Below are 13569 nucleotides of genomic sequence, written 5' to 3' on the forward strand. Positions count from 1 at the left end.
TCTCTCCCTCTGCTTCACACCCCACCCTTTAATAACAGCTTACAGCTGTGAGTTAATGAGCCTATTTTGAGGTATGTCTTGACTAGTGGCCTGCTGGAAGAACTTTATGAAGGCAACATTTTTGGTTATGTTTAAATTTAAAGACACCAGAGAGTCAGGGACTATATGTTCCACCACAAGGAAGGGAGGATTATAGTAAATAGTACAAATTAATGCATTTAAATCATTTATGCCTTACATTAATTTCTACTTTACCAGAATAGTACAACTATGGATGAGTATAATTTATATAATCTGCCCCAAACAGTGCAATTATTGATTAGCACAGTTTAATATACCTGTCAATTATTTCTTACATTAAATTCTATTTTGCCAAAACAGTAGTCATGTACCCTTAGCCAGAAGCCTTTGTTGCAAATCTTGGATTTGAACAAAGAGGAGAATATCTAATTCAAATTGGAAGGTTATAATTCTACATGATTAAAGCTGTAATGTGAGCCACATAAATCATTTTTAACCCTATAGTAGCAACACTAAAATTTTTTTAAACAGGTAAAATTAATTTTAACAACATATTTTACTCAATCCAATCTATCCCAAATATTGTTTCAACATGTAATCAACAAGAAAAGTTATCACTAAGATCGTTCACATTCTTTTTGTCATATCAAGTCTTTGAAATCTGGTGCTTATTTTACATTCACAGTGCCTGTCAATTCCAGCCATATATTATTTTTGAAATATATGTACTGAAATCTTTGTGTAAAAAGGGAGCAAACGTAGTGGACAAGTCTAAGAATAAGAGCAAAGAGGTTGAGGGAACAAAAAAAGAGGTTGAACTGGTTTAGTAACAGTTCAAAAGCAACAGTAACACGAGCAACAGTTACTTGGAGATTTTGGAGACTTTACTGTCCACATGGCCTTGCTCAATAATATCTAGGAGTCAGGAAATCCAAATACCCTCCTGGCTCCACCACCAACCGGCTGTGTGATCCAGAGAGCATCACTTATGCTTTCTACTACTCAGTTTTGTAGACCAGATTATGAAGATCTCTTCCCATATCATGAATATTCTACACACACACACCCCCCCACACACACACAGCCCTGCTCTAACACTTTACTATTCTTAAGATAAAGTTTCTGCTGTACTTTCACCACAAAGAAACCTTGTACTTTTACTTATTGAGTTTCTCATGTTTCCTTTTCTTCTTTTCAAGAGCTGTACATGGGTGATATTTTATATAAGTGATTAAAAATAGAAATAAGCTCATTGCTTTGACCAATCTTAGAACAGAATGAATTGCTGATAATGCATCATTCATTTTGAGAACTTTTTTTTTAAAGGTTAAATATGTTATCAATATATTTCACAAAAATGTATTATATTTTCATGATCTTTTCCTCATAGCTCACTCTTCCTCTCTTCCCTTCTAACAAAGGCAGCAAGCAGCAGATGGATGGGAAGGGAGTGGGGTCGTTCAGTGGTGGGTGGGTCGGTCGGTCATCCCTTTGCTTTTGTGTATTGAGTCGCTGGCTATATGCCAGGGGTACTTGAACAAAAACAAGAGCAGAGCGATACAGTCTTTTAGGCAGAGTGCTCATTCATAATTAAGTTGCTTAGTTGCACGGCCATCAAAGGAAGACTTCAAATACCCTGACAGCAAAGCCACCTGTGCTAAAAGCAGAAGCAAGATGGTGCAGGGGAAAGGTGCAACCGATGGCAGACACTCAAGAAGCACAGAGCTAAGAGGCCATTTTGAAAGACAAAAGCAAGAACCCGGGCTGTGTGTCAGAGGAACCTGGCAAGCATTTTTAGATCTGAGACTCAAAATCTATTGCTGGGGCTTGTGCTAATGCACAAGAATCTCAAACCTTTCTTTGTTCACTGTGTTGCCTTAAACGGGAGAGTCTGCTTTTAAAATAATAAGCTTGTGACATCATTCATGGGATATTTATGCTGCATCCAGTATTGGGCTGGACTAGATGGGTACAGTGTCTAATTTAATCCTTTCAACAACTTGGTTGTTAGGTGCATTTTACAGACATGGAAACCAAAGCTTAGAGTGCTTGAGTGATTTGTCCTGAGTCTCACGACCAGTAAGGGGCAGAGGCAAACTAACCACAGGTCTCTGTCTGCACGTGCGTGTGCTCAGTTGCTTCAGTCCTGTCTGACTCTGTGTGACCCTCTGGACTGTAGCCCTCCAGGCTCCTCTGTCCACGGGATTCTCCAGGCAAGAATACTGGATGGGTTGCCATGCCCTCCTCCAGGGGACCTTCCTGACTTAAGGATCGAGTCTACGTCTCTTTCGACTCCTGCATTGTCAGGCAGGTTCTTTACCACTAACGCCACCTGGGAAGCCCTAGATCTCTATCTACTAAGCTTAAAATTCTTTTTCTTTTTGCTGCATCCACTCTCTGTCCCCACACCTGCCAAGGTTTGACCCTCAGAAGTCACATTTCCATTGGATGACTGTATCAGAGGGTCAATCTATTGTAAAATCCTCCTACCACTCAAGTCTTTTAAAGACCAGCTCCTATTTCTAATAGGTCCTTAGTAACTTTTAGGGAATCTGGGGACTCTAGCTTACTACTGGGGCCCTGGAAACTTTCCAAAGAAACTTTAAGTCAGACTTTCCTTGCCTTTGAACCCAAAGGATTTGGGTACAACTCAGCGGGGTTTAACATAACAGACAGTTTCTGGGATCATTTTCTTTTGCTCCCCAAAATGATATAAAATAGAGGTATGGGACCAGGTTACATCATCGTCTCAAAACGCAGGGCCACACTGATGGTAAAAAAGGAGAGGTCCCTAAAGATAATCTCGTGGAGCAACCTTGCTTTATGCCTAACAAGATCAGAGAGGTTAAAGCCACAAACCTAGCAAACAGCAAAGCAGACCTGGAGCCCCATCTCTCCTACCAGGCTAGTGGCTATTTCATAACCGCCCAGTCCCCTGCCCCTCAACCGCCTCCCTCCCACCAATGGCCAAGTTCAGACTAGACCCACTGGCAGTTTGAGCTAAGGAATAACAGGTCCCTACAATACAGCAAGCCAGTACAGCTTTTGATAAACACGACCTACTTTGGGGAAGGGGAGAGATGGATAAACCAGGAGTTTGGGATTAGCAGGTACACACTGCTATATATAAAATAGATAAACAACAAAGACTTACTGTTTAGCATGGATAACTCTACTCGATATCTTATAATAACCTATAAGGGAAGAGAATGTAAAAAAAATTAATGTATGTGTTTATACATATAGGTATAACTGAGCCACTTTGTTGTACACCTGAAACACAACATTGTAAATCAATATTTCTATAAAAAATTTTTAAAAGGCCTACTCTTTCAAACAGGCAAGCACTGCAGACAACATGTACCTCTCCAGAAATATAACCGTCTCAGACACATAGCATGTGATACTGGCCCACTGCTTCATTCTCGGTAGGCAAAAATTTTTAGTGTCAATACTCCAAAGCATTCAGTTCAGTTCAGTCACTCAGTCGTGTCCAATTCTTTGCGATCCCATGAATCACAGCATGCCAGGCCTCCCTGTCCATCACCAACTCCCGGAGTTCACTCAAACTCATGTCCACCTAGTCGGTGATGCCATCCAGGCATCTCATCCTCTGTCTTCCCCTTCTCCTCCTGCCCCCAATCCTTCCCAGAATCAGGGTCTTTTCCAGTGAGTCAACTCTTTACATCAGGTGGCCAAAGTACTGGAGTTTCAGCTTCAGCATCAGTCCTTCCAATGAACACTCAGAACTGATCTCTTTCAGGATGGACTGGTTGGATCTCCTTGCAGTCCAAGGGATTCTCAAGAGTCTTCTCCAACACCACAGTTCAAAAGCATCAATTCTTTGGCACTCAGCTTTCTTTACAGTCCAACTCTCACATCCATACATGACCACTGGAAAAACCATAGCCTTGACTAGAAGGACCTTTGTTGGCAAAGTAATATCTCTGCTTTTCAATATGCTATCTAGGTTGGTCATAACTTTCCTTCCAAGGAGGAGTAAGCGTCTTTTAACTTCATGGCTGCAATCACCATCTGCAGTGATTTTGGAACCCAAAAAATACACAATAAACATTATTTCAGGCAACATATCTTACACTGGCAAGACATTTGGAATGTAGCCTTTAGATGGTGCTAATGTTCTACTTTTAACACAGAGTCTGCAAGAACTCTGTGCTCAGCATCAAGGAGGTAGAAAGGACCTTGAGAAGCTAGCTATATTTCAAACCTCCTGTTTCAAGCCCTGGGAACACACCGGCAAACAGGTTTGGAGCTATCTTGGTAAAAATACATTTCAGAGGCGTTCATTGCTATAGCTAGCTTTTGGTCATGCTGAATGTATCTTACCGGGTGGCTCAGATGGTAAAGAATCACCTATAATGCAGGAGACCCAGGTTCACATTAGTGGGTCAGGAAGCTCCCCCAGAGAAGGGAATGGCTAGCCACTCGTGGTCTTGGGGCTTCCCTGGTGGCTCAGACAGCAAAGAATCTGCCTATAATGCAGGAGACCTGAGCTTGATCCCTGGATTGGGAAAATTCCCTGGAGAAGGAAATGGCTACTCACTCCAGTATTCTTGCCTGGGGAAATTCCATGGACAGAGGAGCCTGGTGGGCTACGGTCCACGTGGTCACAGAGTCAGACACGACTGATAGACTAACAATTTTGCTTTCACTTTTCACTCTTGGTAGATCTCATGCAATTCATGCCATCAGTCAATACTTTAAATATGAATATACATCCTCAGAATTCAGATCCATCTGTGCCTTTGTGCACTGAGTAGAACTTGTGGCTATCTTGGTTCCTAATGTCTGATTGTGTCACCAGATTTGTGTAATGGAGCTATTCATTTTGTGAGACAGTTTTCTTTGGGAAAGACTCATTCATTCACTTATGAAAGAATTGGTGAAATCTACCATCATTCATTTTTTTTTCTGCCTCTGAAAAGAGTGGTGGGGTGGGGGAAACACATCACACCATAGCAACCTTTCTATGGCGGGCTTTTATGTCTTATTTCTCTTTTTCACACACTGTGAGTTCCTGAGACTCCATTCGTCTCACAGTCCTGCCAAAAGAGACAATGCTTTGCTGTCTACTTTTTCTTTGCCAATGCAGTAAGTGACAGGCTGTGTCACAGTCTCATTGAGAAGCCTTTGACACTGTTGAGATTTTTATGCACGGAAGAAAATTACTCCTTGTGCATTTCCATGGACAGCTCTGCATATGTAGGAGCTGACAGAGGTTCCCAAAGTAAGACATCACACTTAATATATACACTTGTGAGTGTGTTTGTATGTGTGTACGTGTGTTTATATCTGCCCTGAGTGGAAGAGAAAGAACAACTACAGAGCAAAGAAGGGTAGAGATTAGGAAAGAGGTGAAGTTTCCACCCAGATTATCTACTGAGAAAAAGCTGGGAGAGTCATGATACCATCATTCTGATGTCTGAAATGGTATTATAGTGGAAAAACATGTTTGTCCAGAAAGATCACAGAAGGGACAGAATTAGATCCAAAGAGATGGAAATCTTTGGGAGACAGGATTCAACTCAGTTTCAGCAAGAATTTTTTTTGTTGTTGTTGTTGTTCTTAAAATTAAAACAACAACAACTCTAGGATCCAGGTGAGCACTGGCCCGTGGGTGGGTTGGGAAGGCCACTGCTTCTGCCTTCCTGCTTCCACCTTGGAGTATATAAACTGGTCAACCACTTGTAAAAGAATGAAACTAGAACACTTTCTAACACCATATACAAAAATAAACTCAAAATGGATTAAAGATCTAAACGTAAGACCAGAAACTATAAAACTCCTAGAGGAGAACATAGGCAAAACACTCTCCGACATAAATCACAGCAGGATCCTCTATGACCCACCTCCCAGAATATTGGAAATAAAAGCAAACATAAACAAATGGGACCTAATTAAAAGTTTCTGCACAACAAAGGAAAATATAAGCAATGTGAAAAGACAGCCTTCGGAATGGGAGAAAATAATAGCAAATGAAGCAACTGACAAAGAAAAAATCTCAAAAATACACAAGCAACTCCTGCAGTTCAATTCCAGAAAAATAAACGATCCAATCAAAAAATGGGTCAAAGAACTAAATAGACATTTCTCCAAAGAAGACATACAGATGGCTTTTCAACACATGAAAAGATGCTCAACATCACTCACTGTCAGAGAAATGCAAATCAAAACCACAATGAGGTACCATTTCACGCCAGTCAGAATGGCTGTGATCCAAAAGTCTACAAGCAGTAAATGCTGGAGAGGGTGTGGAAAAAAGGGAACCCTCTTACAGTGTTGGTGGGAATGCAAACTAGTACAGCCACTATGGAGAACAGTGTGGAGATTCCTTAAAAAACTGAAATAGAACTGCCTTATGACCCAGCAATCCCACTGCTGGGCATACACACCAAGGAAACCAGAAGTGAAAGAGACACGTGTACCCCAATGTTCATCGCAGCACTGTTTATAATAGCCAGAACATGGAAGCAGCCTAGATGTCCATCAGCAAAGGAATGGATAAGAAAGCTGTGGTACATATACACAATGGAATATTACTCAACCATTAAAAAGAATACATTTGAATCAGTTCTAATGAGGTGGATGAAACTGGAGCCTATTATACAGAGTGAAGTAATCCAGAAAGAAAAACACCAATACAGTATGCTAACACATATATATAGAATCTAGAAAGATGGTAATGATAACCCTGCATGCAAGACAGCAAGAGAGACACAGATGTATAGAACAGTCTTTTGGTCTTTGTGGGAGAGGGCGAGGGTGGGATGATTTGGGAGAATGGCATTGAAACATGTATAATATCATATATGAAACAAATTGCCAGTCCAGGTTCAATGCATGATACTGGATGCTTGAGGCTGGTGCACTGAGACGACCCTGAGATGGTACGGGGAGGGAGGTGGGAGGGGGGTTCAGGATGGGGAACACGTGTATACCTGTGGCAGATTCATGTTGATGTATGGCAAAACCAATACAATATTGTAAAGTAATTAACCTCCAATTAAAATAAATAAATTTATATTTTAAAAAAAGAAAAAAAAAGAAAGTAACAGAAATTAAAAAAAAAAAGAATTTAAGCCTTCAGTCAGAGTTTATGGTAGAGCTAAAGAAGAAGACAACCAACCAAGGATCATATGAAATTATGATTGGCTAATAATCCCAGGTGGCGTTAGTGGGGAAGAATCCGCCTACCAATCCAGGAGATGCATGGGATTCAGGTTCGATTCCTGTGCTGGGAAGATCCCTTGGAGTAGGAAGTGGCAACTCACTCCAGTATTCTTGCCTAGAGAATTCCATGGACAGAACAGCTTGGCGGGTTATAGTCCATGGAGTTGCAAAGAGTTGATATAAAGGCTTAGGCTGAGTATGTTGTGGAATGGGCTTCAAAAAACCCATATGACTTCTTTTCAACAATTATTTTGGCCCTAATGTCATTGTTTCTAGCAAGTGCTATATTGTCTTGGAAATTGGCTAAGATGATTGGGAAAAGGAGCAAAAGAAGAAACAAAAATATCCAAAAAATATTGCAAAAGCTAAATGATTGAAAAAACATTGAAGGCATGAACAGGCTCTGCAACCAGAGGAAAATCGTTTGGAAAATTATTCAGCTTTGGAAGGACCCAGTAAGGTTTCTTTTCAGATCTTATGATGGTATTTTTTAATAAACAAAGTCTGAGCATATGGAAGAATCATGTTAGTTCTCACCTGTACTGTAGCAACTTTTCGGCTTCAGTATAGAAGTCCGTTGACAGTTACTATAAATTGGCTCTTATTATGCTACAAATTCTTTGTAACTGACTTAGTCATTTGCCTTTTTGCAACTTATGTATTAATACTAAAATGAAAACATCCTGTGGAGAAAAATGGCTTTAGATCATGAACTCTATTCAAATAATGGCTTAAAACGGGGCCCTGTTCTGGACAAAGGAGATTAAGAATGCAAAAATCAGAATTGTCCTGAGGTGAAAAGCAGGCTTTGGCTTAAAAGAGATAGGATGTATTAATTGCATCTTGTCATTATCACTTATTTCCTCAAATAGAATCATTTCTGGCTTCTTCAAAGCAAAATAATATTATTTAATGAGTACTTCTATTTTCTGTATTTTTCTCATTTTAGCTTTTGTGATACTGGTAATTGTCAGACATTCTGCATTTTTCAAAATATAATTTTGTAAAGAATTCTCTTATTATCTTGACTGTGTAGAATATCACTTACTGGATATAATAATTTTTGTACTTGTGAACACCACCATTTTCTTAGAGATGATTTGAGTATAGTAACAATATGATTTAAAGCTTGTAGTAAAAATGCCAAACCTGTAGTACCTTGGAACCAATTTATTCTCACTTGTGCTAAGAAGAAATGTGAAGTAGTTAAAATTTTTTTCAGATAATTTGTTGATTATATAAATATCAGTTTTGCTTTACCTTTTTGATCAAACAGGTTCACGGTGAAAATTAAAATTTCAAATTTCCTTTAAGGAACTTTTAAAGAGTAACAGTTAAGTCAAATTTCACAAATAGTAAAGCAAGCCTTAACATTTGGAAAATTTTTGTTCGGCATAGTATTGATTGGATGAAAAAGGTGTACATTATGTCAAAATGAGATTATAATTAGAAAGAAAGAGTTAAAGGATAGTTCCTTCATTAAGTAGCATAGCTGGAACTTTTTACTCTAACATGGCTTTTAAAAATGCATGGTTAATAATTTCAGTTGTCATCAATAGTTAAAAGCTTATTAATTCTTTCCTCACCTCTGATAATGAATTTTAAATTACAAAAACACTATCCAATAGCTTTAATTTAAAAATGAAACTAGATACTAAAATAAATTTGATATATTTTTATTTTTTAAAAAATCTCTAACTTACCAAAGAGTTGCAAGAATAGTACAAAGAACACTCATATGTTGTTGATCCAGATTCCTCAGTTGTTAATATTTTGCCATATTTGCTCTCTATCTCTGTCTTGTCTCTCGCTTTCTCATGCTTTCTCATATGTGTTTTCCCCTGACTCATTTGAATGTAAATGACATGTAAATATCCTTATATTCCTAAATATTTCATCATGCATTTCATAATAATGACATTCTCTTATATAACTTGGGGCTTCCCTTGTGGCTCAGACATAAAGAATCTGCTGCAATGTGGTAGACCTGGGTTTGATCCCTGGTTTGGAAAATCTCCTGCAGAAGGGAATGGCAACACACTCCAGTATTCTTGCCTGGAAAATCCCATGGACAGAGGAGCCTGGTGGGCTATAGTCCACAGGGTCACAAAGAGTCAGACATGACTGAGGAACTAACACTTTCACTACTTTACATAACTTGAGTAAAATTATATACTCCGTACTCAAATTTCAGCAATTATTCGAATGGTATGCTTTGTAACTATTTTTTCCCTCTGATTCCAAGATCCACTAGGATACATTTCTGGTGATGCTAACAAGTATGAGCTTTTTAAGATTTTGGATTTTCAGAAGTGAAAGGGTCTGTATCATATATCAATTTTCAAATATCAGCTTGGCAAGTATATCCTATTGTGCTTACCAGTATGGCAGAATAAAAGATTTAAATAAACTCAACAACCCCATCCCTTTGTGATTAAGGCTTTCTGTGTCCTGTGTATGAAATCTGTCTGCTCCAAAGTGGTGAAAATATCCTCTTAGGCCTTCTTATGGAATCTTTTGTAGTCCTAGGTTTTACCTTTAAATTTATAATACACCCCAAAATAATTTTGTGTGTGTGTGAATGGAGTGAGGTAGAAGTTAAGTTTCTCTTTGTTTTCTATACAACTGGCCCAGTTCCATTTCTTTAGAATATTATTATCATGCTAATCATCATATCTTTCATAGATGAAGGGATTTGGCCAAAAGGTTGCACTCAAATGAAAGACTGGACAGAGAGGACATTACATTGGGAAGGGGTGGTCATATGAGGGGCAGAGGGCTTGCATTGTCTTGCCTCAAACATCAGTAGTTGGGATTAGTCCTGGGGGTCTGAAGGGTCACTTGTGGTCTTCTTGTTGAATTGCAGAAGACAAGAGACTTGCTCATTGCTTTAAAAAACACCTATTAGGGACCACCACTCTGGGGAAGTTGTTCCTGCCCAGGAAAAAACACAGAAATTAACACTTAAGTAGGAATTCTTATTTCTTATTTATTTATTTATTGCCTCACTGCACAGCACATGGTATCTTAGTTCCCTAACCAACCAGGGATCAGACCCTCACTGCCTGCTTTGGAAGCTGAAGTCTTAACCACTGGATCTCCATGGAAGTCCCCATAGGTGGGAATTCTAATTTTAGTTGCAAAATACAGAATACCATATGTGTTTGTTTCAGAGGGAGCTTGGTTGGAAGAGACATTCAAGCTGAGACTTGAAGGAAGGGAACAAAAGAGCCAGGTAAAGAGGAAGGTTAAGATGACACCAGCACCTATGGGGATAGGGAAGCTGGCAGCCAGCAATTGGCAGCCCCAGAGACTGGGTATGGGAAGTGAGGCAGAGGGTAAAGGAGCATAGGGATGACAAGGAAAGGGATGCACTGGCTGACTTGGCTCTGGTACTTTGCACTGTGCTAAGGATTTTAGACTTGATTTTAGGTGCCTTGTGAAGCCTTTGAAAAATTTTAAGTGTTAGTGACTTTTCTTTGCAAAGAGCTTTCATGCACAGAAAAATATTCTTACAGTTACTTGTGTCTTACTATTTAATTTATCAACATAATAAATATAAAAACCATTACTTTTCAGCTTTTAAGCTCAACATATAAGCTATATTTATAACCTAAGTGATTTCTGTGTAAGAAAAAAACCATCACTTTAATTGGTTATTTGATTAATATGCTCTTATTTCATAAATTTGACAAACCAAATTTTCCTCAATATTTAGCATCAGTTTCAACTTGAATTAATTGAATGATCTTAGGTGTTTCAAACTATATTTAAAAAGTTAATGCATTTGGTTCTCTCACAGCTACAAAGGCAGATTTACAAATCTAATGTGAAAAACTTTCCTAACATTTAGTGGATCAAATTCTCTTAAGCATTTCAAAGATCTTAAAAAAAGAAAAGAAGCCCATTTGGAGCAACACAAGCCTTCAACATTTGTCAGTACACTTGTCCAAACAGAACGTTCCCAAAGTGTTCTTGTTTTTAATACCTTCCTTGTGTTACTTAGTTAAGCAAATGGAATACATTTGCCAGTTCCGTTTAGCTGAGGTTTCTTAGTCAAAAATTCTGGGTTGTAAAAGTCTGACCAGAAGCGTCACAGGCCCTGTATTTTAAAACATTCCTGGGATTTCTTTTATTAAATTATGGTAAGACGCACAGACATGGAAATGACTGCCATGAAAGAATAAGTTCTTACAGATTCCTAGAATGAGGAAGCACTCCACACAATTCAGGGCCACATGGGGAAGCACCAGAGTCGGTCAGGAGGCAAAAAGAGTCAGGGGGAAATGTAAGCAAGAGCCTTTAGTGCAGTTTTTGTGAAAAGGAATGAGTGAGGCCGAGTAGGCAAACAGAGCAGGCTTGAATAGTGGGAATAATTTTGACAGGCTCTGGGCCATGAGAATGGTCCCTGGTTTTCTGGTGCCTAGCCCTGGAGTGATTTAGGGCAGAGGGATATTGTCTTGGGAGGCAGGATCCTGATAAAAAGAGGTAGATGGAGGGTATAGACTTAGGATTGGTTGGTTTGCAGCAAGTTGTTTGCTATGTTTAGAAATTAACTAAACCTAGGGGAGGAAGTAGTCCTCCTCTAAGTCCACAAGGTCCCAAGATGCCAAAGCATCATAAAATACAGAAAATTAAAAAAAAAACAAACATATGACTAATTTACCCTGGACACTCCACTTAAGGTGAAGCAGGAAGCTATTGGGAAAGCCTCCTTCTTGTGACCAGCTTTTGTCTACCATGTTACCTGACATGTGGGATTTAACAAACCACACAAATTTCAGGATCTGAACATACAATATAGCGTAGTATTTCTGACTTGAAAGTATTCATCTAATATACTAGCTGGGGCCATTTTTAAGCTCACTGATTATTCTCTTTTGCATAGCCACTGATAATACCCTCTTCCCGACCCAGGGATCAAACCTGGGTCTCCTGCATTGCAGGTTGATTCTTTCTGAGCCACAAGGGAACCCCCTAATAATACCCTACTAGTGCTTATTACACTATAATGGATGGAATTTTGAACCATACCCTTTGGACTCATTTGCATCCTGTATCTCTTTCTGATTCTCATATGCCTCGTGAATTGCTCTTGTGTTATTGCTTTATTCACTTATTCATGCAAAAATGAATTATTAAAAGTTTAGCACTAAGCACTGGGGATACACCAGAGAATAAAACAAACATTTCTGCCCTTTTGTAGCTTTCATTCTAGCTGGGAGACAGACAACAAAAATGCATATAATCAATAAGTTAATTGTACAGTATGCCAGAAGGTGGTAAGTATTATGGAAAAAACAAAAAGTAGAGCAAGGTAAAGGGGTTTGGGAAGGCTGGTGGGGAAGTGAAAGATGTTTGAAATTGGCTGGACAAGGTAGTACTCACAGAGCAGGGAGCATCTGAGTGAACACTTCACATTTACTAGTAGAACGATGTGATCATACCTGAAGACCAAGGTTGTTCTTTCATTGGTGACATCTGTCATCTCCTAAGGGTTAGATGAAGGCATAATGGGAGGAGGAATAGAGAGAGAAGGGACAAATGACTTGCAGATGAGTTAGGTGTTTAGATTCTGGAGGTGGTGGTAAAATGGGACATTTGTAAGTTTCCCTGCACAGTCTGCAGTAGGTGGAGTGCTAAATCCTTAGAAGCACTTGGCTGGGCTGGGCAAGATGGAAGCCAAAACCAGACTCAGGTATAGCAGTAGTCAGCACAGAAATGGCAGTGGAAGCCATGAGAATAAGCAAACCTTTCAGGGGACCCTAGAACCACCCACATTTAAGGGGCAAGTAGAAAACAGGCCCTGCTGGAGACATCTGAGTGGTTTCTGTCAGAGATGCTGAGGCAAAATCAGGAAAGAAGGAGTTGAGGAAGTGGGAGTTGGCGAAGATCCAGGGGGTAGCCAGCAGTGCATCATCCAGCCAAGGACTGTGTGAAGACTAGAGGATTTAGTGGCATTATCGGGAGTCTTTGGTGACCTTGGTCAGAGACTTGCCATCAAAGTGTAGAGGAAAGGGGCCCAACTGCCAGGGGAGGTGGATGGTGGGGACTGAAGGCTGCAGAAATGAAGCTAGCAAGCAAATCCACCAGGCTTTTTTCAGATTTCCTAGGCAGGGAGAGAGGAAGAGTCCAGAGGGGTGAGCTCCTATGGCCTACTCTGCCCTATCCAGGACCTGCAGACACAAACCTATTGTTCTCCAGCGCCCTCTACTGCCTTTAATACAGCATTTATTGTCTTAGCTTGCATAGTCAGAACTCTTCTCTGACCTTTCAGGATAATTACCATAAGGAGTCAGGAAACTGACAAGAGCTTTGTTGTTCTGTAATATGCTTGCATACTTCCATTATTTTTCA

At 39.6% G+C, this 13569-nt stretch overlaps 1 pseudogene; it reads left to right on the forward strand.

The window, feature by feature from the left end:
• Positions 1–7370: 7370 nt before the first annotated feature.
• Positions 7371–7600, forward strand: LOC102179842 (annotated as a pseudogene).
• The last annotated feature ends 5969 nt before the right edge of the window (positions 7601–13569 follow it).

This window comes from Capra hircus, assembly GCF_001704415.2.
Source record: "Capra hircus breed San Clemente chromosome X unlocalized genomic scaffold, ASM170441v1, whole genome shotgun sequence".
Classification (NCBI taxonomy): Eukaryota; Metazoa; Chordata; class Mammalia; order Artiodactyla; family Bovidae; genus Capra; species Capra hircus.